The sequence below is a fragment of the Rana temporaria genome, chromosome 11 (genome assembly GCF_905171775.1).
Source record: "Rana temporaria chromosome 11, aRanTem1.1, whole genome shotgun sequence".
NCBI lineage: Eukaryota > Metazoa > Chordata > Amphibia > Anura > Ranidae > Rana > Rana temporaria.
Window position 1 is genome coordinate 30,207,575 of NC_053499.1, and position 26,220 is coordinate 30,233,794.

General features: G+C 43.4%; 1 protein-coding gene across 4 annotated transcripts in view; it reads right to left on the minus strand.

The window, feature by feature from the left end:
• Positions 1–26,220, minus strand: part of QSER1 (glutamine and serine rich 1) — a 90,520-nt gene that overhangs the window by 63,400 nt on the left and 900 nt on the right. The gene's annotated exons all lie outside the window — the stretch shown is intronic.

Here is a 26,220-nt window from a genome sequence, read left to right on the forward strand (position 1 = left end):
TTGGCACCAAATATGTGGCCTCTTGGCACCTGGTCCTTAGTTTCGAAATTACACATATTTGCTGCAAATACACCTGTGCTGAGAGCATGCACGCTCCCGACACTAACCGTCTACTAACCGAAAGCTCCTTGCAATTGGACGTTTTTGGATCACGTGACCGCCAATCACGGTGGTCATGTGATCTTAAGCCCCACCTCCCGGCATCATAAACCTCTTAAAAGGGCTGGGCGGCGTCGGCGCCAAGAGATCATTTTCAATTATTATTATTCAGGATTTATATAGCGTCAACAGTTTACACAGCGCTTTACAATATAAAATGGAGACAATTACAACAAAATACAAGAGGATTAAGAGGGCCCTGCTCAGAAGAGCTTACAATCTAATAAATGATGGTAAACAGGACAAATAAGAGGATGAATCTCTCTAATGGGGACACAGAAAGCAATTAAAAACCTGACTGGGATTCTAATCCCATAGCACTCTATTCAAGACCAAAGAAAAGTTTTCGCTTTACTTATACTTTAACTCATAGTATGCCAGCACATTTTACAGTGGCTAAATTCCTGGAGTCCAGCTTTAAGGAGAAAATGTAACGAACATTACCAAATGAATGGGGGAACAAGTACTCTCTACCTTATCCATCTATCTTTCCCCTTTGGGTGAACACTTATCACAAAGGGCAACTAAACACCGGTCAACTCTATCGCATTAACACGCATTGCTTTAAAAGCAGTCCGTTTTAATGGGCTGCCAATATAAAACCAAAAAAAGTGTACACTTTTTCACTGAGAGGGGTAATGCGGAACAGATTTTTTTTATTATACCTTGACACTCATTAAAAAAGGTAAAAGCCTTAAAGTGGTGGTAAACTGCTGAAAAAAAAAACTGCATTGCATACTAGCACATTATCTAATACTTACCTTAGAACAGCAACGCCTCCTGTCACCGCTAAGGGAGCCAACATTTCCCTCTGCATTTCTTGCAGGTTCGCTGGCTCTGGCACCGAGTGGCCGGAGCCACGCAGGAGTCCTTCGTTCTGGCAAGGAGCTCTGAATTTCCGGCACGATCCGCCGGACCTTCAGCGCGCATGCACCGCTGATATCAGAGGCTGCATGCAGGGTGAATATCTCCTAAACAGTGCAGGTTTAGGAGATATTCATTTTACCTACAGGTAAGCCTTATTATATGTTTACTTGTAGGGAAAAATTACCAAGCATGGGATACAACCAACCACTTTAAGGCTTTAGATAGAATAACGTTAAAGTTGGTTGATAAAAATGGAAAGTCTTAAAGTAGAATTGTTGGCAGCAGAAAAACACATAAGGAAATAGAATAGTAATAATACTGTATTGCTTATCTGATTATCCCAGTAACATTTATCCAGATTTTGATCATCAACTTCCGTGTACATTCACTCAGCTGTGAAATCACTGCATCCTTGTCACCCTGGGAAGGTGTCTAATGGCCCGTACACACGATCCGAATATCGGACTAAAACGAACGTCCGAGGAAGAATCGGACGATTTTCGGATCGTGTGTACACTACTTTCGAGAGCCGATCACAACAGTTCATCCGATATTATTAGATCGGACAAGCACGAAAATGTTCCTCGTACAATGCCAGATCGTACGATTTCCGTTCAGTCAGTACAGTTGTCGTCCTAAAATACATTACAACACATGACATCACTTCCGATTTTTTTTTCTGTCGTACGAGAATTTTCATGACTTTAATAACCTATTCAATTTCTACTTGCAACTATTAAGCGAAAAAGTCAAAAATTCATAAAAAAGTACAAAATGTATAAATAGAAAAAAATCTCAATAATAAACATCATGTTTTTCTGTTAATTATTAAGATTTTTTCTATTTATACCATGTAGAATTTTTTTTACTTTATGAATTTTTGACTTGAATATTTGTTGCCTAAAAAATCCCACCCCTTTGAGTTTTCTTCAGTTTGATTGATCAAGGGATGATGGCAACGACATGCCGTCCTACATTGAGTCATTTGGAGGTTTGCCTTTACTCAAAAAAAAAAAAATAAAAAAAAAAATATATATATATATATATAAAATATTGTGAAAAAGTAGGTGCAATGCTAATGATTTTCACCAGATGGGAAGCAATTCAAGATCTACGAAATAGACATACAGTATTTCTGAGCGTTTTAGTTGGCAAGATCCCCTCACCTCCAATCTGGTAAAAAGTTGTCAGGACAGTGAGTGAGGGCAAATCTTTCCAACAGAGGCCAGTAGAAATCCCAAAAATAAAATAAAATAAAAATAATGCAAGATTGTAAACATATTGGAATTGGAACACAATGGTACCCATACTGACCAATAAGAATCCTTGTTTCATTCTTCAAAAGAATACAAATAAAAAAACATGATGGGGCACAATGACCATATACAATCTCTTGTTTTTCCGTGGGGATATTTTAATTATTAAAAAGGTGGCAATTAAAAACAAACCTCTATTTTAGTTTAAAAAAAGCAAGGCTGCAGGAAAAGTATCCATTCTTTCATTTTAAATAGTCTTTTATCTTAAGGCTTCATTTCCACTGACGTTTTTACAGCCACCTTTCTGAGCGTTTTTTACAGCTTTAAAAACGCCTGTCCATGTTATTCTATGGCATCATGCCCACATAGGCGTTTTTGAGCTGCAAATGGCATAGGCGTTTTTGAGCTGTAAAAAAAAAAAAAAAAAACGCAGGACCAGGGCGTTCTGAAGCTCCAGAGTAGAGCTGTAAAAACGCCAGACGTTAAAAAACGCTCAAAAACGCGCGAAAACATTCAAACACGCTACTGTTGCGTTTTTGAGCTCCAGCTCAAAAAAATAAAATAAATTTTTTTTAAAAAAAATAAATAAACAAACATGGACAGGCGTTTTCAAGCTGTAAAAAAGGCTAAAGAAAGTGGCTGTAAAAACGTCCATGGAAATGAAGCCTTAAAGAACTTCCTTTTGGACTTCTAAAATATTAACTTCTACATTGTGCAGGCTGCCATACAAAATGCATAGTGAAAAAATGTTTTTAGTATAAATACACTAGTTATAAAATAAAAAATAAAAGGGGGGGGGGGCGAAGGCTGACTATATAAGCAAAAGAGATGTACTTAAAAATATGGTAATGGCTCAAATTTAGGAAGTATGTATATGTGTAGCATCTTGGCAGTGATCCAGACATGCAAAAAAATTCATCTGACGTATAATAAAAAACAAACTTGTACATACTAAAAATTAAAAAAAACACACACAACACGCACTATAATATGTATATATTGGTGTCAAGCGTGTGGCGCGTCAACCAGGTGAGGAGTACAAAGACAAGTGTATCTTACCTACAGTCAACCATGGTGGTGGGAGGGAGTCTCATGGTCTGGAACTACAATTCATTGAGGGAACCATGAAAGCCAACATGTACTGTGACATACTGAAGCAGAACATGACCCCCTCCCTTTGGAGACTGAGCCACAGGGCAGTATTCCAACACGATAACGACCCCAAACACACTGCCTTGCTAAAGAAAGTTGATGGAAAGGCCAAGCATGTCTCCAGACCTTAACCCTACTGAGTATATGTGGGGCATCCTCAAACGGAAGCTGGAGGAGCGCAAGGTCTCTAACATCCACCAGCTCTGTGATGTCGTCATGGAGGAGGGGAAGGGGACTCCAGTGGTAACCTGTGAAGCTCTGGTGAACTCCATGCCAAAGAGGGTTAAGACAGTGCTGGACAAAAATTGGTAGCCACACAAAATATTGACACTTTGAGCCCAATTTGGACATTTTCACTTAGGGGTGTACTCACTTTTGTTGGCAGCGGTTTAGACATTAATGACTGTGTGTTGAGTTATTTTGAGGGGACAGCAAATTTATACAAACTGTACACTCACTACATTGTAGTAAAGTGTAATTTCTTCAGTGTTGTAACATGAAAAGATATAATAAAATATTTAGAAAAATGTGAGGGGTGTACTCACTTTTGTGTGAGAGTGTGATCTCTCTCTCTCCCTCTCCCGTTATATATAAAAAAAAAAAAAAAAAAAAAAAGGTATAAAAAGTAGTCAGAGACCAACTTTCATTGTTCCCTCTATGACTGAAAATGCCAGCACTGCTGATCAAGCAAAACTCCAGGCACCTGCCAATTCTTACAGTTCTAATGACAAGGCAGGTACCATACGAGTGACTGGTCAATAGGAATGCGTTGGTGAAGAGTGGAAAATCTGACATTACCAGGAAGTTCTGGAGCTTTGCAGAGCAGAATGACCTGGCATTCAGAGGGCAGAGAAAGCTGCTGCAGGTATGTGGAGGCACATCTCAAAGTCCGGCCAAAATGTATTTCAATTTTAGATCGAAGTTCTAACTAGGGCCGAAACTACTAATAGATTATGAAACTTATCTATTACCATTTTCATAAAATCGGTCAGTAACAAAATGGGTTAAAAGAAAAAAAAAAAAAAAAAGAGCCCTTTGTAGTACAAAAAGAGCAAATGATCACTGTTAAAGCGGAGGTTCACCCTAAAATTCAAGTTTGTTTCATCCATACCATTACCTATCGTTAATGTACAATCCGTCTTTTTATTCTGTTTCCTTACGTTGATTCGGTAGCATTTTGTCTTCCTCCTGGATCCTTTCCCCGCGGGTGTGGGCGTGCCTTTAGTTTTCCCCGATCAGCGCGATGTCTCCTGGGAGTGACGTGTCGAGACTCCCAGGAGACGCGTTGTAGCGTAATCTCGCGGGTCACGTGACTCGGCAAGCGGGTCATGTGACCAGGGCGGATCCTAATTCGCCATTTTAGCTGAGGGAACACAAGTGTAAATGCCTGCTGGGCTTCAGAGTGCCCACACTGAAGATGGAAACGTCCATCTACTAATTTTATAAAGTATCGTTTGCGGGCCAAACACAATGCGGGCAGCTATAACAGTGGGACATACAAGTGGCTGTTTTCACAAGGTACGAGCGCCCGAGGGATTTAAAAAAAAAAAAAACAGCGGAACCCCCGCTTTAATATTATATTAATATGAAAAACCTTTGTACATTCGCTGAATGAAAGAATGTTTGAAATTTTCACTTGCTTTTAACATTCAGTTTTAAAATGAATGCAATTTCTGAACGAAAACCACATACACCGTCTGAAAATTCCTTTGACCAAGAAGTTTTCTATTATTTCTAAACTTCCCATTACAGTGGTTGAAATTGAACGTCGATTTGACCCAACTGACGAAAAGAAAATTGAATAAACGTTCTTAAAATATTTTTTTTGAAGGAAGACGTTGTATGGCCATTTTTAGGTTATTAACCGATCAAAACAATAAATTGGCCAACTAATCGATTATGAAAGTAATCGTTAGTTGCAGGCCTAGTGCTAACCTTTTCCCCGCTAGGTCCAGATTTACTGCTGTCTGTACCGTTTGTGGGGACTTCCCCTCGATTACATCATTTCAATTTTTCCAGAAGGGAACATACAGGCAAAAAAACTCATTTTTGGTAGAGAAGGGAAAGGGTTAGAACTTTTGGCAATGTATGTATGTATGTATGTATGTATGTATGAAATGCTGTCTACGCCTTTCTACCCACCGACAATGGTTTCATCCATTACTTCTTGTACAGGCGTCACAGGGGCAGGAAGTAGAAGAAAAACATTGCTAGCGTGGCCACAAATGGAAACAAGCCTGCTATACAGCCTGATCCTGTGCAGGCCTACAAATCGGACATTTAAGGAGAAACACACTGGGGCTGATTTAACTAAAGGCAAATCCACTTTGCACTACAAGTGCACTTTGAAGTGCAGTCGCTGTAGATCCAATGAGGCAGGGGTTGACAAATTTGTTCGGAATCTAGGAGCCAGCTAAAAAAGTTAGGAGCCAGAAAACGCACCCCGTCCCGACGAGCTTGCGCGCAGAAGCGAACACATTCGTGAGCAGCGCCCGCATATGTAAACGGTGTTCAAACGCAATTTTGAAGCGTGACATGTTGGGTATGAATTTACTCGGCGTAACATTATCTTTCATAATATTAAAAAAAATGGGGATAACTTTACTGTAGTCTTATTTTTTAATTTAAAAAAGTGTAATTTTTTTCCCAAAAAAGTGCGCTTGTAAGACCGCTGCGCAAATACGGCGTGACAGAAAGTATTGCAACGATCGCCATTTTATTCTCTAGGGTGTTAGGATAAAAAATATATATAATGTTTGGGGGTTCTAATTAGAGGGAAGAAGATGGCAGTGAAAATAGTGAAAAATGACATTAGAATTGCTGTTTAACTTGTAATGCTTAACTTGTAATACCAACGGCCACCACCAGATGGCGCCAGCTCACATCTGGTGGTAATAACTTGTAATACCAACGGCTCACCACCAGATGGAACCAGCTCACAAAAAAAGCCAAGCCAAGTCGCCAGGACACTATTTCTAGTTGCCATGGCGACCTGGCGCCCGGGATTTGTCGATCCCTGCAATGAGGGGAAGCGCCAAAATGGAGGGGGAAGCGCCAAAATGGAGGGGGAAGCGCCAAAATGAGGGGGAAGCGCCAAAATGAGGGGGAAGCGCCAAAGTGAGGGGGAAGCGCCAAAGTGAGGGGGAAGCGCCAAAGTGAGGGGGAAGCGCCAAAGTGAGGGGGAAGCGCCAAAGTGAGGGGGAAGCTCTGCTGATTTTATCATTCGATCATGTGCAAGCTAAAATGCTGTTTTTTATTTTCCTTGCATGTCCCCCTCATATCTACAGCAACTGCACTTCCAAGTGTACTTGCAGTGCAAAGTGGGTTTGCCTTTAGTAAATAACTCCCACTGTGTGCTCCCTCCTGAAAGCATTTTCTGTGCAAATAATGAGCCCTAACCTTCTTGAGTCAGTGCTTCTATGAGAGGAGGAAGCTGTGTCACTCACCAATTTGTATTTAAATAATGGTAGGGGGGGGGGGGGGGAGGCACAACTGATGTGCATGGGTCTAGTTTGGAATATTGGGGTCCCATGGCTTAATAAATAAAGCTTTAAAATTGAGATTCAAACCACTCTTTCTACCAAAAATGCCACCACTGCAAAAATAAATAAGCCCCATGGGCCAGTGTTGACTTCAGAACTGCTTTTCTTCCAATACAAGTCTACAGAAATGCAAAAGGAGCTAAAAGCAAATCAAATGCTGGTTAACAGAACCTGCAATGAATTATGAATGATCTCAGAACTGAAGCATCTTGAAAGCACGCTGCATTTGCACCTAGAATGTATTAAAAGTAGAAGGCAATGCGACCGACCACCCAACCTTTAATTGTTGCCTCCCCATTGCGCTTTTCTTTCCTGGTAACTGTTTATAATGAATCTATAAAAGTACCCACAGTAAGACAAACTGTAGATTTACAAATAGAAAGGACAAAACCACAGAAATTCTGATTGGTTAATGTGGATTAATCTCTTGCATCTAAAGCTATCCACATATGTGAAAGGTCTGTCAACAGATCTGGCTGTACTGAGCTGCCTGCAAACAGCACTGGCTTAGACTTCTGACAGGTCAGAAAACCTTGTCTGATCTCTACTGTCCAACCCCAGTTTGGGCATCATTTTTTTTTCTTATTTCATTGGCCAGAATTTATTTATTCTGGCCTTTGAAGTGAACGCTGAAGTGCTTAACGTGCCTAGAGTTAAAGCATTTAACGGCATTCAGCACTTTGTGGTCAGAATTCCCACCTCTGAATGCGATTTTAGGGCATTCTGAAAACAGCCTATACACTCCCCCGCTGATAAACTGCTAAAAACGTGTAAAAAAAAAAAAAAAACCCACACGTTTACGCCAAGCAAACATGTTAAGGGCAGAAAAACTCACAAAAACATGAGTTTCCCAGCAGCAGTGGGCATGAGAGGCCTTAGGCTGCATCCATGATCGCAGGCGGAATTGCTGCGATTTCACATAGCTGCAAAACGTGGGATGCGTTTGCGATGCTATTACTTCTAATGGCACCCCAATTTTGCTGAAATAGCAATGTGTGACGCTTGTGGCTCAAAAAAGGATCCGATCAGCGGGAGTTGCACTTTAGGGTGGAGCTCCACTTTAAGACTACAACGAAAGCTGGTAAAGAATCTAACCAGGATCTGAAATCCTGTGTCTCTAGCGAGTGATCTGTGTAAATAGGACTAGATTTGTTTATGAAAACACAGAGCATTTCCATGTTGCATGAGAAGAGCAGACCACTAACAAAAGGCTGGAAAAAAAACAGAAGAAGGAAAAAGAAAAAAAATACATTTGTCGACTCCTCTGTTGGAAGCTCTAACAAGGGCCTTATTACAGCCGACACTAATTTGAAAATGCCAATAAGTGCCGGTTCACACAGGGGTAACCCGACTTACAGCGTGACTTTGCACGGCGATTTGGAGGCGACTTCAGCGTGACTAAGCAACTTACAGTTGCGTCCAAGACAGGCGGCTGTGGCCAATCACAGAATACTCAGCTCTGTGGGAGGGAGGGGTTTGCCTGAGTAAACCATTTTTTTTCTTTCTGTAAAGTCGCTTCAATATAGATGAAGATCCGACTTCTGAGGCGACTTCCATTGAAACCTATGGGTACAAGTTGCCTAGAAATCGCCTTGAAGTAGTACAGGAACCTTTTCTGAAATCGGAGCGACTTCAGTAGTGCACATTAAGACTCATTCACTTCAATGGAATTTCTTATGTCCAGCGACTTGGGCAACTTAAGGTCTGACAAGTCGCTGTAGTGTGAACCGGCACTAAGAACTTGGCAGCTTATAGCCTTCAGGCAGTCCTTTTATGAGTGTTGATAACCCTCAACACAGCTGTTTTTAACCACTTAGGTGTCCGTTTCTGAATCTGTGAAAACACACCTTTTTGAATAAAAAAAAAAAAAGAAATTAGTAAAGTTAGCCCAAATTTTTTCTATATTGTGAAAGCGAATGTTACACCGAGTAAATTAATACCCAACATGTCATGCTTCAAAAATTGCACCCACACCTGGAATTGCGACAAACTCACACATAAAAATCCCCATAGGCGAAATTAAAAAAGGTCTACAGGTTAACAGTTTCAGAGGAGGTCTTTTGCTAGAATTATTGCTCTTGCTCCGGCAATACCTCACATGTGTGGTTTGAAGACACATCCGGAATCAGTGTGAACCCAAACATAGGTAGGCTGCATTCACACCATGGCGTACAAAATCGCTGCGTTTTGTCCCGCGAATTGCGGCGACAAAACGCAGCGATTGTGAATGCAGCCTTTACCCCCTCTATGTAGATGGTTCACATCTCCTATGCCGAACGCCGCCTGAAAAAAAAAGGTCCGGACTTGTTTTCAGGCGGCACGCGTACGGCGTTCAGCGTGGAGATGTGAACCATCTCCATAGAGGTGCATGTGAAATCATCCCTCCAGCGTCTCGGGGGCTGCAGCGGCGTCGCACTACAGTCGTATATACACCTAGGTGTGAACGGGGGCTTAGGACCGCAGTATATACAGAGGTCTCTTGGCTTGAGCACTGTGGCTTATGCATTTATTTGCAAATGTTATCAAACAAGACTCTGTTTTTAATGTAAACTGTTAGACAATTTGGTTGTTTTGCAAGCTGGTTTGTGCGGCTCGGTTCACACTGCCACCACTTGGGATCCAACTTGTGAGACCCCAAGTCACACGGCATTTAACACTCCATGCAAGAAAAATATGGAATTGACAAAGCACGTTATCGCATGACACGCATCTGTCTTTTTGTTCCCCTGTCCGTATGGATTGTTTTTACATGTTTTGGATATAATAAAGCCTTTTAGTATTATATGGGAGTGCTGCCATTCATCCAAAATTGTCCTATTTAACCACTTGAGATCCGCGCTATGGTCGAAAGACGTCCACAGCGCGGCTCTCAAGTGCCGGGTGGACGTCCTGCTGTTCCCTGTGCGCGCCGCTGGGGGCGCGCAGCGGGAAAACAACGTGCCCGGCGCATCGCTCGGGAGCCGATGCGAGTGCCTGGCGGCCGCGATGTCCGCCAGACACTCGCGATCGTCGGTAACACAGCAGGACGTGGAGCTCTGTGTGTAAACACAGAGCTCCACGTGCTGTGAGGGAGAGAGGAGACCGATCTGTGTCCCTTTACATAGGGACACGGCATCGGTCACCTCCCCCAGTCAGTCCCCTCCCCCCACACAGTAAGAACACAATGAGGGAATACATTTAACCCCTTCCTCACCCCCTAGTGTTAACCCCTTCACTGCCAGTCAAATTTATACAGTAATTAGTGCATTTTTATAGCACTGATCGCTGTATAAATGTGAATGGTCCCAAAATTGTGTTAAAAGTGTCCGATACGTCCGCCGCCATATTGCAGCCCTGACAAAAAAAAAAAAAATCAAATCTATCCCCCATTTTGTAGGCAAAACCAGTCGCTTATTGCGATATTTTATTTTTTTTCTACAAAAATACGTCGAAAAATACGCATCGGCCTTAAAAAAAATGGGATATTTATTATAGCAACAAGTAAAAAATATATATATATTTTTTTTTAAATTGTCGCTCTTTTTTTGTTTATAGCGCAAAAAATAAAAACCGCAGAGGTGATCAAATACCACCAAAAGAAAGCTCTATTTGTGGGGAAAAAAGGACGTCAATTTTGTTTGGGAGCCACGTCGCACGACCGCGCAATTGTCAGTTAAAGCGGCGCAGTGCCGGAAGCTGAAATTTCGCCTGGGCACGAAGGGGGTTTATGTGCCCAGTAAGCAAGTGGTTAATACACCATTTTAGCCAATGAGTAGTTTTAATTAGCACTACTGAAGTTGCTCCAACTTTAGAAAAGGCTCCCGTATTACTTTAAAGCAGGGGTTCCGCAGCAATTCTTTTTTTTTTTTTGATGCTTCTTGCGCTCTTACCTTAGTGTTTCCGGTACTCACGTGTCCCGATCTTATACCCGCCAGCATTCTCCTTGCGCCGCAAAAGATGTTTTATCAAAATCTAAGATGGATGTTTCCATCTTGGTTGTGGGCACTCTGAAGCCCCCTAGCATTTCCTTCCGGGATACAGTGAATGCTGACGTCCCAGCATTCACCGCTCTATACCGCGCAGGTGCAGTGTTGACGGCGAGCGGCGCCGTCAACACTACACAGTTCCCTTACTTAAAATCAGGGCTGTGGAGTCGGAGGAAATTATGGGTACCTAGAGTCGGAGGAAATTTTGGGTACCTGGAGTCGGAGTCGGCAAACAATGCACCGACTCCAACTCCTACTAAATTTAGATTGTCGGAACATTTAGGAGTCTAAACATTTATCCACCGACTCCACAGCCCTGCTTAAAATGGCGATTTATTATCCTCCCTCGTCACATGCAGGGCTGTGGAGTCGTTAGATAAATGTTCCGACTCAGACTCCTCAGTTTTATGTACTTCCGACTCCCCGACTCAGACTCCTCTGTATTAATATGCGAATGTATTTTATACATTCCTTGAGTGAAAGAAACGCAACCTACCACAGGACTACTGGCTGGGAAGCCAACAGTCTACTGTATTGCACAGTTTAAGCAAAAGACAAACACAATGAAAACAATCAAGTGGCTGGATAGTAGCAGCAGGCATAAACATCAGGAACAGGATCTTTACCAGTTCAAAAATACAAACCACATTATTTGGTTGTTTTAGAACAAAAACAAAGCTTATCTATAATGAACCAAAAACAAAATCTGCAAAACCTAGAAATGGTTTATATTAATCTTGAAATGTAGTTCTAGGCTTAGCAAATGCAAATCAATTCAATGTAGAGTTCTAAGGAAGAGAATTGCCTCTGCCAGATCCTCTTTCATAGAGGCTCTTAAGTCAGACTTTATTATTTTTAGGGCTGAAAATAATCTTTCGACACTGACTTGGGTGGGTGGCATTGCAGTAACTATTCTGGCCACATCACTAACGATCTCTGGATAAACAAGGATGGCTTCTTCAACAGTAAGTTTTGATGAGCGATCATACTTTTCAACTTCTTTTAGTGCTTTATAAAACTCCTGTTGGAATTTTTTTATTTGGACACTTACTGGTTCTCTAACATGCGTTCCCTGTAAAAGCAGAACACAACACTATGGAAAGTAGAAGTATTGCCGCTCCTAATTGTGCGTTGCGTGCCATATAGTGAAGCACATGAAAAGCATGCTTCTTCACGGTCACTTAACGTGTTCGTTTTGCGGTTACGTGAGGCACTGCATGCATTGGTCTTTATTCTTACAGTAGAGAAGTCATTAATTATAACTTTTTGTGAATTGGGACATTTAAACTTGCTTTTATTTTTTTTTTTAATTCCAATCTAAATTTAGTAGGAGTCGGAGTCGGTGCATTGTTTGCCGACTCCGACTCCAGGTACCCAAAATTTCCCCCGACTCCTCGACTCCGACTCCACAGCCCTGGAGATAACACAGGATTACAGTATGGATCGTCTCCTGGGAGTCTCAACACCTCACTCCCAGGAGACATTGCGAACAGCCGGGGAAAATCAAATAACACGCCCCCTCCAGCGGGGAATAAACCAGGAAGCCAGATTCAATAAAACGATTATAAAAGGTAAACATTGCCATATGGAAGGAAAAAAAAACGATGGATTGCACATGTATTTATGCTGATGCTCCGAGTCAGATAAACTTCATATTTAGGGTGAACCTCTGCTTTAAGGCGACTTCCATCCGACTTGTGCCTATAGACTTTATAAAGCTCCATGTAAACTAGCAGCTCCCTTTAGCTCTGTACTAGATCCAGCCTCTATTTTTTCCCCATAACCCAATAGCTGGTTATTTATATTTACCTCCTCAAAAAGATATTCAAGAACATTTAAGGTTTTTATACGAGCGAAACAATAAATCAGTCAACTAATTGATTATAAAAAAAATTGTTAGTTGGGGGAAAAAAAAATAAATATATATATATATATATATATATATATATAAAAAAACACACACACCTCCAACAGTCTTGTGTACAGAAATCAGGACATGCAAATACATACAATTACATAAAAAAAAAAAAAAAGTTTTGCTTCCTTACAAAGATAGCAGACCAAGCGAATACACATTATTAATACACCCAACACAGGAGTATTGTTCTTCCAAACTCTGACATTTTTCTTGGCTTCCACAGCATATGAGGCTACGCCTCTGGGGCACCTCATGCTCTCCGCGTTTTACTGGGCTCTGTCGCGCTTCAGCTTTCAGAAAGAAACAGATCTATCTGGAACTCCTGCAGGACAAACCTGAACTATTGAACTGTGGGGCAGCCCTGCCAAAATTCCTACTATTTTTAGCATGACTGACTACAAAACCATGGGATTGCCTTTTGGTTAGTAAGTAAATTGCTACCCAACAATGCAAATCAACAGGATTGGAATTTCTAATATCTCTGCACAGGCAGACGCTGTACGGCAGTCCAAGGCGGCACATACTGGGACAATAAGAACATAACACATTTAAAAAAAGGACAAACTCACTTCTAATGACGTTGGGGGTGTAAAACCCTCCCCGCCCCCCCCCGCCCCGGTGTGAAATAATTACAGGTCACCACATGGCCTTTGCTCATTAATAGTCCCAGACACGCTGTGCATCAAATGCTCACGAGTGACATTTGTCTTATTTATTCCTAAAGGCGTATATGGATCAAAATTCCAGAAAAGCAGGGGGATGGGTGGCTGGTTGTACAGAAGTTGATCTACCAGCCTCTCTGGTTCTTTTCGGATGATCACTGCCACCAGCTATAGCCAGCAGCACTGATCCGTGTATTTTAGCAGAAGGGAATTCTCCCCACTGTCAGAACACAATAACCCAGCATTAGCGATTCCCCCATCCACATCAAATACGTGAACAGGGGGACTGGGCAATTTTTTTTGTTTAACCAGCTGGTTATTGTATTGCCTGCCTAAGGACTGAGTGTACTCATGGGAGTAAGAAGTCCTCAATAATAATAATTTGTTTTTTATTTTCCAAATAGGTTCCTTTAAGCTAGTGGATTGTTGGTTCACTTACTTTTTCCTTTGATTTCCCTTCTTAATGGGTTTTTTCTTTGTCTGAATTTCTCACTTCCTGTTGCTCCTCAGTAAGTTGTTCTGGCTGACTAACCCCCAGCCAGATAATGGGGGCAAGCTTACAGAGGAGAAACAGGAAGTGAGAAACTCCATTTAGAAGGTAAAGGTAAGTGAACCAACAATGCACTAGCTTCAAGGAACCTATTTAGAGAGGAAGTAAAAACCTTTACAACCCCTTTAACTACTTAAGCCACGGACCATTTTGCTGGTCAATGACCAGACCACTTTTCGGTGATTCGGCACTGCGTCGCTTTAACTGACAATTGCACGGTCATGCAACGTGGCTCCCAAACAGAATTTACGTCCTTTTTTTCCCACAAATAGAGCTTTCTTTTGGTGGTATTTTATCATCACTGCGGTTTTTATTTTTTGCGCTATAAACAAAAATAGAGAAACAATTTTGAAAAAAATATGTTTTTTTGTTACTTTTTGCTATAATATCCACCCAAAAAAATATATAAAAAAAAGTTTTTTCCCCAGTTTAGGCAGACATGTATTCTGCTACATATTTTTTGTAAAAAAAATAAATCGCAATAAGTGTTCGATTGGTTTGCGCAAAAGTTATAGTCTACAAAATAGGGGATAGTTTTATGGCATTTTTATTAATAATTTTTTTTTACTAGTAATTGCAGCGATCTGCGGTTTTTATCGGTACTGCGACCTTATGGTGGACACATCGGAACACTTGACAATTTTTTTTGGCATTTTTATAGCGATCAGTGCTATAAAAATGCATCGATTACTGTAAAAATGTCACTGGCAGGGAAGGGGTTAATTATGTTCCCTATAGTGTGTTCTAACTGAAGGGGGGGGGGACTGACTGGGGGAAATGACAGATCGCTGTTCATACATTGTATGAACATACAATCAGTCATTTCTCCCCCTGAAAGAACTGGGAGCCGTACACACACACACACAGCTCCCGGTTCTCACTGTCACGAGCGATCGCGGGGGCCCGGCGGTGATCATGCCCGCCGGGCACTCACATCAGCACCAGGAGCGAGCAGGGGGCGCAAAGCAAAATCACGTTATATTACGTGATTTTTGCGCAGCCGAGCCGACCTGCCGCGGTAAAACTGCGGTGGGCGGTCAGCAAGCGGGTTACATTTACTTGCTTGATGACTTTTTTAATCTAGTCTTGCAGGATTAGATGTCTCATGTGATCTCCTTGAACCGTCTCTTGCAGGGGTTGCCAACCTCTTCAAGGGAACAGAATCTTTATTTATTTAGGGATAACAAACGCTTTACCAGGAAGAGAAAATCTCCCAACACGATCTGCACTTTCTAAACAGTATATCTGCTGTCTTCAGCTTTATATACACATAAAACTTATGTAGGGAGATTTGTTTCATCCCTGTGTATCATCTGAGGCTTCACTTCACTGGGTATATGCGAGTGGTTACATCCACTTTAATACCGAAAACACTTCATGCTCAATCCAGTCTAATGTAGAAAGGATGTGCGTTATGTTTGACAGGTTTTATGACATGTTTATTAAACCTCAACCGCTGCTCACATTTTATTTTTTGTTATTTCGGAGCCCAGAGTGTGGATTTTTAATTACTGTTTAGTCTCAGTGGAGAAATTCTCCCCCCTTGCTTTTACTTTGTGGATGGGTATCATCAGGACAAGTAGTGAGGAGAACTCCTCAATGGGGACACAAATATCAATAACTCTTGATCAGGTTTTTATTGATCCGCCAGCAATCTGACCTGAATACTGGAAACACTTATTTTTATTTATTTAGGTATTTGCACTAGGGTTGTCCCGATACCAAGCATTTGCCTGAGTACTTGTACTCGGGCAAATGCTCCCGATGCTTCACCCGATACTTGTACTGTCAGCGGTGATCAGTGCCTGGGGAAGTTACAAGCACTGATCACCACTGATTTTAAAGCAGCTGAAAGCCGCCGTGTATCCCGTGCATGCCGCTGTGTATCCCGCCGTGTTTCTCTCCCCTTCCGTGCTCCTTACTGTTCCGAATGGACAGAGTCAGTGATTACCGACTCGGTCCATTCACATAACTGAAACATTGTAACCTGTGTTTACAAATGTTTCAGTTTATGACTCAGTTTCACTCCATTCATTTTCAGCGCAGCTGACTGATGCTGCTGAGAAAGGGACTGGGGGAACATGTGTCCATAGTCCCTTTCCCTGTCCCTGTCTCAAAGGGAAGATGTCAGAGGTCTGTAAAAAAAAAAAAAAAAAAAAAAACACACACACTGACACGGTCCAACCCCCCCTGCAAAAAAAAAAAAGAAGTACAAAAATTTAAAACAAATTGTTAAAGATAAAAAAAAATAAAACATACCGACACATGTGCCGCTGTCACATGAGATTAAAAAAAAGTATCGGTATTCGGTATTGGCGAGTACTTGAAAAAAAGTATCGGTACTTGTACTCGGTCTTAAAAAAGTGGTATCGGGACAACACTAATTTGCACCCACTTCCGAGGAGAGACTCGGCGGGAAACTGCGGGTAGTTCCTCAGCCCCCCCCTGTTGCGTTTTGGTAAACACTCGGCTCCCAGGACACAGCGGGGGACCAGTGAGCATGGGCATGCGCACTACGGAACCAGGCAGTGAAGCCGCAACGCTTCACTTCCTGGTTCCCTCACCGGCGGTGCGAGCAGCTGAGTGACGAGCGATTGCTTGTCTTCTGCTGCCAACTTTGCTGGACTCCAGGACAGGTAAGTGTCCATGTATTAAGTCAGCAGCTGCAGTATTTGTAGCTGCTGGCTTTTAATATTTTTTTTTTTACAGTGGAGCTCCGCTTTAAGACCCCTTTCACACTTGTGTGACTTAGGACTGCAAAGTCACATGACAAGCTGTACCCCATCATCTCCAATGAGTACCGTTTATATCTGTGCAAATTCAAAGTAGTCCCTGCACTACTTTGGTCCGACCGATTGCATCTTGAAGTCCATAGACCTCAAGATTACACAGACATTGATTCAAGTCGCGTAAAAGTCACAGCAAAAGATCGCACAAGTGTGAAAGGGGCCTCAAGCGTACCTGTGCCCAGACTAAGGCATTTGCATATTCTGAACAAGCATTAAAAGCAAAAAAACTGATGTTTTTAAACATCGGTTACTAGCTGTCAAGTTCCAGCGTTTAGAAGAGGTTTTCACACATCTTGTGTACATGAAGCCTAAAAACAAGCCCTAATTAACTTCTGCAGCTAAATGCATTGTGGAGAAATTAATCCTCATAGTTCAGAAGCTCCGACATCTCAGCTTTTTCAATGGAGAACAGAACTTTTCAGCCCTCCAATATAAAATTTCGAAGCCGTTAGAAACCAACTAAGGCTTCTTTCACACTTTTGCAACCTGAAAGTCAAGCGACTTGGTTGTGATTTTGCCTGACTTGAAGCAATGGCTGTGTAATCTTGAGGTTAAAGGACCGCAAGTCGCATCAAAGTCGGACAAAAGTAGTGCAGGGACTACTTTGAAGTCACTGGTCTTGAAGTTTCATAGATATGAATGGTACTCATTGGAAATCATGGGCTATGACGTGTGCGTTTTTGCAGTCCCAAGTGGCAGGACAAGTCGCACTAGTGTGAAAGGGGCCTAAAGACGAATGCACTGTGCGTTTTGCATTTACATTCACCCAGGAGGCACAGGCGCACATCTTCAGGCGGCCATTTTGCCAAAAAGTAGACATTTCAGCAGTGCGCCAGTAGTGTTACCTGTAGAAAGCTGTAGAATGAGATGTTCAGCTTTTTTTAAGCCTTTTTGTAGCAAACCTATAATCCCACAAAAGCTTATGGCTCAAAAACACTCAAATGCTGAATAGCCGCATTTTTACAGCTGCCTTCTTTAGTTCCCCCAGCTAAACACACTGATAACATCATAGGTGTGCATGGACAAACAGGATAACATGCTGGGGAGTTTACTGGCCGCAGAGGAAAAAAAACGCCTGAAGCCAAAAACAGCAGCTGAAAAAACGTCCAGTGTGCACAAGGCCTAAAACTTTGTTTGCAATCACTCTGTATCCTGCAGCTGTTGAGATAAGAAAGCAGTCCACAAAGGGATAACATAGCTGGCCAAAGATCGAGTGATTATCTTTCCTGCACCACTCTACCCCCCCCCCCCCCCCCATATACACAGTTAGGGGCTGCTGGGAGAACACAAAATGATTATCGCTAGCGGCTAGTCGCTGGCAATAGTCGCATGAAAAAAATCCAACATGCTGGTTGTACCCAAGTTGATTGATCAACTTGGGTACAAACCAGCCTGCACATGGTTCAGCAGGGACCAGACGAGATTCGAACCGCCTATAACCGGCATAAAGTGGTTGTAAAGTCAGAAGGTTTTTTTATCTTAATGCATTCTATGCATCGTTTCCCCATAGCAAGCTGCTTGCTGTGAGGGCACCCAACAGGAGGGAGGGGCCAGGAGCACCGAAGAGAGACCCAAGAGGAGGAGGATCTGAGCTGCTCTGTGCTAAAACATTACACAGAGCAAGTATAATATGTTTAGTATTTCAGGGGGAGGGGGTGCAGATACCTGTATAATACAGGTATTTGCACGCACTTCTAGGTATAGACTCCCGTGGGAGTCACGCCCCTTCCCATCCCCCCCGCTGTCTTCTGGGAAACACACTGGTCCCAGGAGACAGCGGGGACGAGTTAGGACACGCCACGCGACTTGCGCAGTAGGGAACCGGGCAGTGAAGCCGCAACGTTTCACTTCCCGATTCCCTAACCGAGGATGGCGGCGGGTGCAGCTGAGGGACGACATTGCGGGCACACTGGACAGGTAAGTGTACATTTTTTAAAAGTCAGCAGCTGCAGTATTTGTAGCTGCTGGATTTTTAAAAACATTTGGCGGAACCTCCGCTTTAATTAAGCTTTGACAATAAAACCTGGAAGCCGATTGGTTTCTATACAGCGCTGCACCAGATTGTACACGCTCCAATTTTAGTAAATTCCGCCACCATGTCAAGAAAATAAATAAGTGCTGTAGGTGATGATCAAGCAGTATGGTGTTAGTAATGGTACAATAATAGAAGATACCAAAGTTGTCAACAGCCAGTGAAGACAAGTGTAACAAAATGACAATAGGGATAGTAAATATGGAAACAATTTAACTGTATTTGTCACCCTCAAAAAAATTCAGAGAATGCTACGGATCAATTCCAGGCAACAACTGATAACAATCCATGAGTAACTAATGCTGTCCATCAAACACTGCAATGTCCCTACAATCAGGAAGTTCAGCGTTTCATTTAATCTGAATTGTATGCAATGTCTAGCAACCAGAATCCAGAGAGAAACTCACAGGGGCATCTAGAGGGTATGTTCTGAGACCCGAGATCCATAACATCCTCTTTTTGTCACCCATAATACTAAAACTTCTAGTATGAATCCGATTGGTGGACATGAAATACTCAGTAGCACTGTCTTTTCCTTTTTTTTTTTTACAATTTTGTATGCAGCAAAGATCTGCAGTGGGTGTGTTTGGGAATATTTTACCTGCACCACAAGCAGGGGTTCACAGGTCACAGACATGTGCTGTTGCATAGGAGATAAATTCAAATGTTAATTGCGACAATTTCAAGAAAGTTAAGAGGGGGGGAAGAAACAACGTAATGAGTTGTAAGAAGATATTGCATTGCCCCAACACAACCAGTCCTAAAAAAAAAAAAAAAAAAAAAAATACAAAAGACATTCAGTAAATTTAGATCATGAACAAAGACTATTGAAATTAAAGTAGAGGTAAAACCAACACTTTTTTTGTATCGTGTAAGGGCCTTTCACACGAATGTGTGCATGTACGGGCTACGTTTTTCTCAGCAGGTATAGCCCCGGCGATCCCTGCTGACCTGTCAGAGCGCCACTCTCCTTTATGGGGGGGGGGGGGGGGACATCAGACGAAGACGAATCGTAGAGTCCGTTTAGATCCGATCCGCCAGACGGATGGAAAATAGGGTTTCCATCCGTCACACTTTGGTGGATCGGAGCGGGTGTCAGCATTGACATCCGTCGCTCCATAGAGGTGCACAGAGCATCCATTCAGGTTTGCCTAGATGGTCCGCCCATGTGAAAGGGGCCTAAGTGAGGTTTATTTGCAGTCATGTTTTTTTTGGCCATGGGAGGAGATTTTCCTTTACTTCCTGTCCCATCGCCACAACAGGAAATGAGAGGAAATCCCTTGTTGTCACCAGAACTAGGTGTCCCCATTGGAAGATTTCCCCTCTGTCACCAGGAACACAGAGAAGGCTCGGTTCCCACATGTCCAGGCGTGGTTTCAGTGCGATTTTTTAAAGGGGTCCGATGCGGTTCTGTTAACCTGTTCAGGTGCAATTCAAGTGCAAAATTGTTAAGTGTATGACACTTGAAATCGCACCTGAACCAGACCTAAAATTGTACAGCATCCTATGGAAAAAGCGCACTACGGCCGCTCCGCAGATATGTGAACTTGCTCCATAGAAAGCCGGTTTGCTTACATTTCATGCAAAATGGATGCGGTTCAAAACTCAACCAGTTGGCATAAATGTGAACTGAGACTATCCTGACAAATGTTCTAATTTTTACTCCAGTACATCCAAAAAAGTTAGTAAAATATATATATATATATATATATATATATATATATATATATATATATATATATATATATATATATATATATATATATATATATATATATATATATATATATATTACATTAAACTTTTTTTAAACACAGATTCCCCATGAGGATTTAGCAGGCCTCAAGCATTTATCCATCTTGTTACATAGTTAGTCAGGTTGAAAAAAGACACAAGTCCATCCAGTTCACAAAAGGAAGTGAGAGAAATTCCCTCTGTGAGCTCACTTCCCCTTGGGATTAGGGGGCAGTAAAAACAGGCAGCTGATCCATGTTTTTACTGCCCTCTCCCATTAAGCGGCAGACAACCGGAGTTGTACACATGGCAAACATTATACCCTCCACTCACTGACACACGCAGCTACAGTGCTGTAGGGCAGCGTTTACAGGGTTAAATCTGGTAGTAAGGAGGTGATATTTTGCCTCCTCACCACATGACAATCACACGCTGAAAAGAGATCCGCCATGTGTTATTTTTCAGATGAGTGGCAAAGCACATGTAAACCCAGCTATAGATAGTTGCAGGAAAAACGAGTGTCCCCATTGGAAGATTATTTTCCATTCCAGAGAAAATAGAGAGGGGGAATCTCCCCGCTGGGCGCCGATGTCATGTCAGGGGTTTAGCCCACGTGTGTGGAATCCCAGGGTTTGTGTGCTCTTAGGAGGCAAACATGTAGTGTCCCGCCTGTGTGCAACACATCAAAAACAAATGACATCCCGAAATACGACACTATCAGACAGGCTCGGTTCACACGGTGAGGCCCCAAGTCACATGACATGTCAAATCCAATGTTTCCCTATGACAGCCATCTTAACTGACAGTAAACAAGTCGCTCCGACTTTAGAAAAAGTTCCTGCACTACTTTGGTCTGACTTGTGTGCGATTTCAGCACTTGTACAGGCTCCTAAATAGCATCCAAGCTGGAAGGAAGTTGCAGGCAAAGTCTTACGACTTTCCTGTTGCAGCAGTGTGAACGGAGCCTTAGAGCCATGTGTGTTCAGTATGTCCTCCCACATTCCGGGGACATGTCCCTGAACACATACAGCCCTTGAGGCTTCACGTTTTGCAAAAGCGACAATCTTTGTGCACGTTTAGCAGGAGGGGGGGGGGGGTTCACACTGAATGCAACTTTCAAATTGTGCTACTTCGATTTCAAAGCCGCAGGTTAGAGCGATTTCAGGTGCGACTTACCCGACATCTGCACAACTTCATGCACAGATGTCTGTGTAAGTCACAACTGAAATCGCACAAAAATAGTGCAGGAAGCTTTTTTCCCCCCAAATCAGTCCGGTGCCACAAAGTCAGCTTTGCATTGATTCAAACGGTTCTATTGCCAACCACGTGTTGCATTTGCGGTGACATTCATTGTTAATGGCACCTCAAGAAGATGAGCAGAAAAACATGCAGCAACAGAAAATGCGCAGGGCTCAACGCAGCAAAAAGCAACTTGAGCTACTTTGCTGCATATAGAGCAACACATTAAAAATGACTGGCCTGTCCTATGCAAGGCATGTAAAAAATGCTAAGTGTGAATGAGGACTGAAGAAGGGAGAGCAGCCAGCCGCAGCGTATTCATTGGGACAGAAAGCGAGGGGAATATCCAAAGTTGTCACCAAAACAGGAAGAGAGGAAATGCCTGTGTGGGTTTCCTCCCGTCTCCTCCCACATGCTGGTAGGTTAGTTGGCTCCTGACTAAACTGGCCCCCTAGTACGTGTGTGTATGAATGCGAGATGGGGGACCTTGGACTGTACAATATAGGGCTGCGCAAATACTATATAAATATTTGTAATAAACCCTCCAATGGGGACACTCGTTCCAGTGACAACTGTCTAAAGCCCCATTTACACCTGAGTACAGCAGGAACATGCGCTCCCTTTTGCATGTTTTTAACGTGTGTCACGCCTAGGGCAGCCCATTCATTCCGCTACATGCCCCAAAGTAGCTCCAGGACCTTTTCTGTGCATTGGGTCCGTTTTGTCTCGCATCTGCTACCCGCTCTTAGGGTGTCATTAAAGCGGAGCTCCACCCTAATTTCGAGATTACATTAATAGTACAGCCGATATTAAAAATGATTGAAATGATTGTTTATATATTTCAGAAGTGTACAGTACCTTTACTGTCCAGATGCTTCCGGTCAGCACTAATGCAGGTTTTCTGCAGGCATGAGGTCACTTCCTCTTCCCCGCAGTGTGCTTATGGGACCTTCTCTCCTAGCTCCCTGTTTAGAGCCGTTTTCTCAAATATCGCGCTACTTCTCTAACAGGAAGTGACGCGCGACACAAATGAAGGGCGGGCGTTCCGGTCTAGTGTTGTGAGGCTGTGTTTGAGGAGGCTGTGTCACAACGGGCGTTAACTTTTAATTCCTACGCAAGCCGCTACTCCGCCGTTGCTAGTGCACATGCGCGAGATCGAGCGGCCACCGGAACAAGGAAGTGCCTGCTTGTGGGCTTATGCCCACAGTTAAAATGGCAACGAAACAGAACGCACAATATAAGTATATATTGCACAAAGAATGACAGCGCAGTGGCCGTGGGACAGCAAAAACGTGAGATTAGAAAATCAGTGCCATTAACCATTTAAATAGCCTAAACAAAAAAAAAAAGTTTTTTTGCGTGGGAGATGCGCTTTAAAGCGCAACTTCACCCAAAAGGGAACCGCCGCTTGTTTTCACCGAAAGGTGGCACTTTTTTTTGGGGGGGGGGTACCTGGTTTTGACAGGTACCCGTTCCCCTATCCTGGTAAGATCGCCCATCTACATTTCTGCCCCCCCACACTGCCTTCTGGGACACACACAGGTCCCAGAAGATGGTGGGGCCATTCAGAAAGTGCAGCATGACTCGCACAGACGCGGTAAGAAACCGCCTGAAGGTTTCCCTTACTTACAATATTGGCGCCTACACCCGAAGCCAAGCGACGAATCGGCTCGGGGTGCCGACATTGCGGGATTCCAGGAAAGTAAGTGTCCTTGTATTAAAGTCAGCAGCTACCGTATTTGTAGCAGCGGATATATAATATACCGTATTTATCGGCGTATAACACGCACATTAACTTTAAGAAAGAAGTTTCAGGAAAAAAACTGGAGCTCCTCTTTAAAGCAGAACTTTTCCCCAAAGAAGAAGTTGCGCTCTTCCTTTACATTTGACACATAGATTCTTGGTTGAGCGGTGGGTGTCTGATTTTGACAGCTACCCGCTCCCCCACTTCCAATCAGATCACCGCAACAATCTGTGCAAATGTTGCCCCCCCCAGCTGCCTTCTGGTACACATCACAGATCCCAGAAGACTGTGGGATCAATTACAAAGCTCAGTGCTGCTTCCCAAGGTGGTGGTGCCGGCGCCTGAACCCCATTGAAGAATCGGCTTGAGTGAGGACACCGTTGGATCCCTGGACAGGCAAGTATCCTTTTATTAAAAGTGATACAAAAGTCTTATTTATTATTTTTAAACACACAAAAAAAAAAAAGTATGTTATACTTGACTGCTCTGATCCTCCTCTTCTCAGGTCCCCCGCCAGCGTGCCTGGCCCCTCCCTCCCGTCAAGGAGCTTTGTGTGCTCATTCAGCCGCGACTCGGAGCCGCGACTCGGCCCCGCCCCTCACTTCTCATTGGCTCACTGATTTCGACTGACAGCAGCGGGAGCCAATGGCAACCGCTGTTGTGTAGGGATGAGCTCCGGCGTGTTCGCAGTCTACGTGCAGAGCCCGCCAGGAAGTCGGCACTAATCACAGGCAGGGAGACATTGTCCTGATGCTCGGCTGCAGAGATCGGGAAATGTCTCCCTGCATGTGGTTAGCACAGCACCGTGCCGACTTCCTGGTGGGCTCTGCACGTGGACTGTGTGCGAACACGCCGGAGCTCATCCCTACTGTTGTGTCTCAACCAATCAGGAGGGAGAATCCCCGAAAACAGCCGAGGCTCTCTTGCTCCATCACTTGATCGAAAAGGGGGCTAAGGCAAGTATGGGGGGGGGGGGGGGGGGGGAGATGAGAAGGGGAGCTGCACGTAAGGTTTTTATCTTCATGCATAAAGATAAAAAGCCTTCTGCCTGCCTTTACAAGTGAGCTGCTGACTTTTATATTTGGGGGTGGGGGGTTAGCTTGGAGCATCACTTCAACAAATAAAGGGGAGTTCCAGCTAATATTTGTTTATTAAAAGTCAGCAGCTACAAAAAGTGTAGCTGCTGGCTTTTAATAAACAGACACTTACCTGCTCCACGACTCCAGCGACGCGCCGGGGCTCCGCTCCTCAACCCCCTCCCCCGCATGCTCGCTGCGCTGTTTGATTGGACAGGCGATCGCCTAGGACCTGTCACGTGTCCTAGGCGATCGCCTACAGGGAGGGGCTGTGAAAAGGCGATTAAGCTTAATCGTAAGAATAAGCTGCTTACCAAACGGCAAGCCTTTATTGCAATTGGCTATAGCCCAGCCACGGCCTTTCAATCCTCTGGATACTCAGGGTGGAACACTTATGTTAAGCAGCGAGATCCAAGCCTCAGCAATAGGATGGAAAGGAGTTGCAGTTCACTCTCAATAACCCCCTCAATAGACAGCAGCAATCAAGCGGTCCAGACACATACACCGGAAGATAAAGAAGGGGCACAATAGCGTGATACCGCAGGATAAAATATATTTAATAAAAGTAGTGTACTTACATTAGTACGAGTAAAAACAGCGTGTGACAACAAACAGTAAAGCCGGCCGGCTTGAGGAGCCCTCCTCCTTGGCGTGGTGACGTCACTGACGCAGCCTCCCAAGAGGGAGGCTGCGTCAGTGACGTCACCACGCCAAGGAGGAGGGCTCCTCAAGCCGGCCGGCTTTACTGTTTGTTGTCACACGCTGTTTTTACTCGTACTAATGTAAGTACACTACTTTTATTAAATATATTTTATCCTGCGGTATCACGCTATTGTGCCCCTTCTTTATCTTCCGGTGTATGTGTCTGGACCGCTTGATTGCTGCTGTCTATTGAGGGGGTTATTGAGAGTGAACTGCAACTCCTTTCCATCCTATTGCTGAGGCTTGGATCTCGCTGCTTAACATAAGTGTTCCACCCTGAGTATCCAGAGGATTGAAAGGCCGTGGCTGGGCTATAGCCAATTGCAATAAAGGCTTGCCGTTTGGTAAGCAGCTTATTCTTACGGTGGAGGATTTGCACCAAATGCATGCATGTCACCTGGGTGTTCGAAGTTTGACTAAATTTAAGAACCTAGTGTCATTCATCAAGCAAACCAAAGGCTCCATCTGATGTTATTGCCTACAGGGGGATTTCACCAATTTTCATTCATTGACTGACATTGTTTTTGAATTTATTAGAGTGGCGCGGCTTTTTTATACTATATATTGCCTTGTTTTTCCAACGTCAGCTGCTGCCTATAGACTCTGTGGTGGAAGCGCGGTTTTTTGTTTTTCCAGATTAAGCTTAATCGCCTTTGCAGCCCCTCGGCGGAAGGAGGAAGTGGGACAGGAAGTCCCCTTCCCCTGAAGCCCCCACTCCCCCCCAAAAAAAATTACATGCCAAATGTGGCATGTAAGGGGGTGAGGAGTGGGATAAGCAGAAGTTCCATTTTTGGGTGGAACTCCGCTTTAATGGCAATGAAAGGACAACCTGC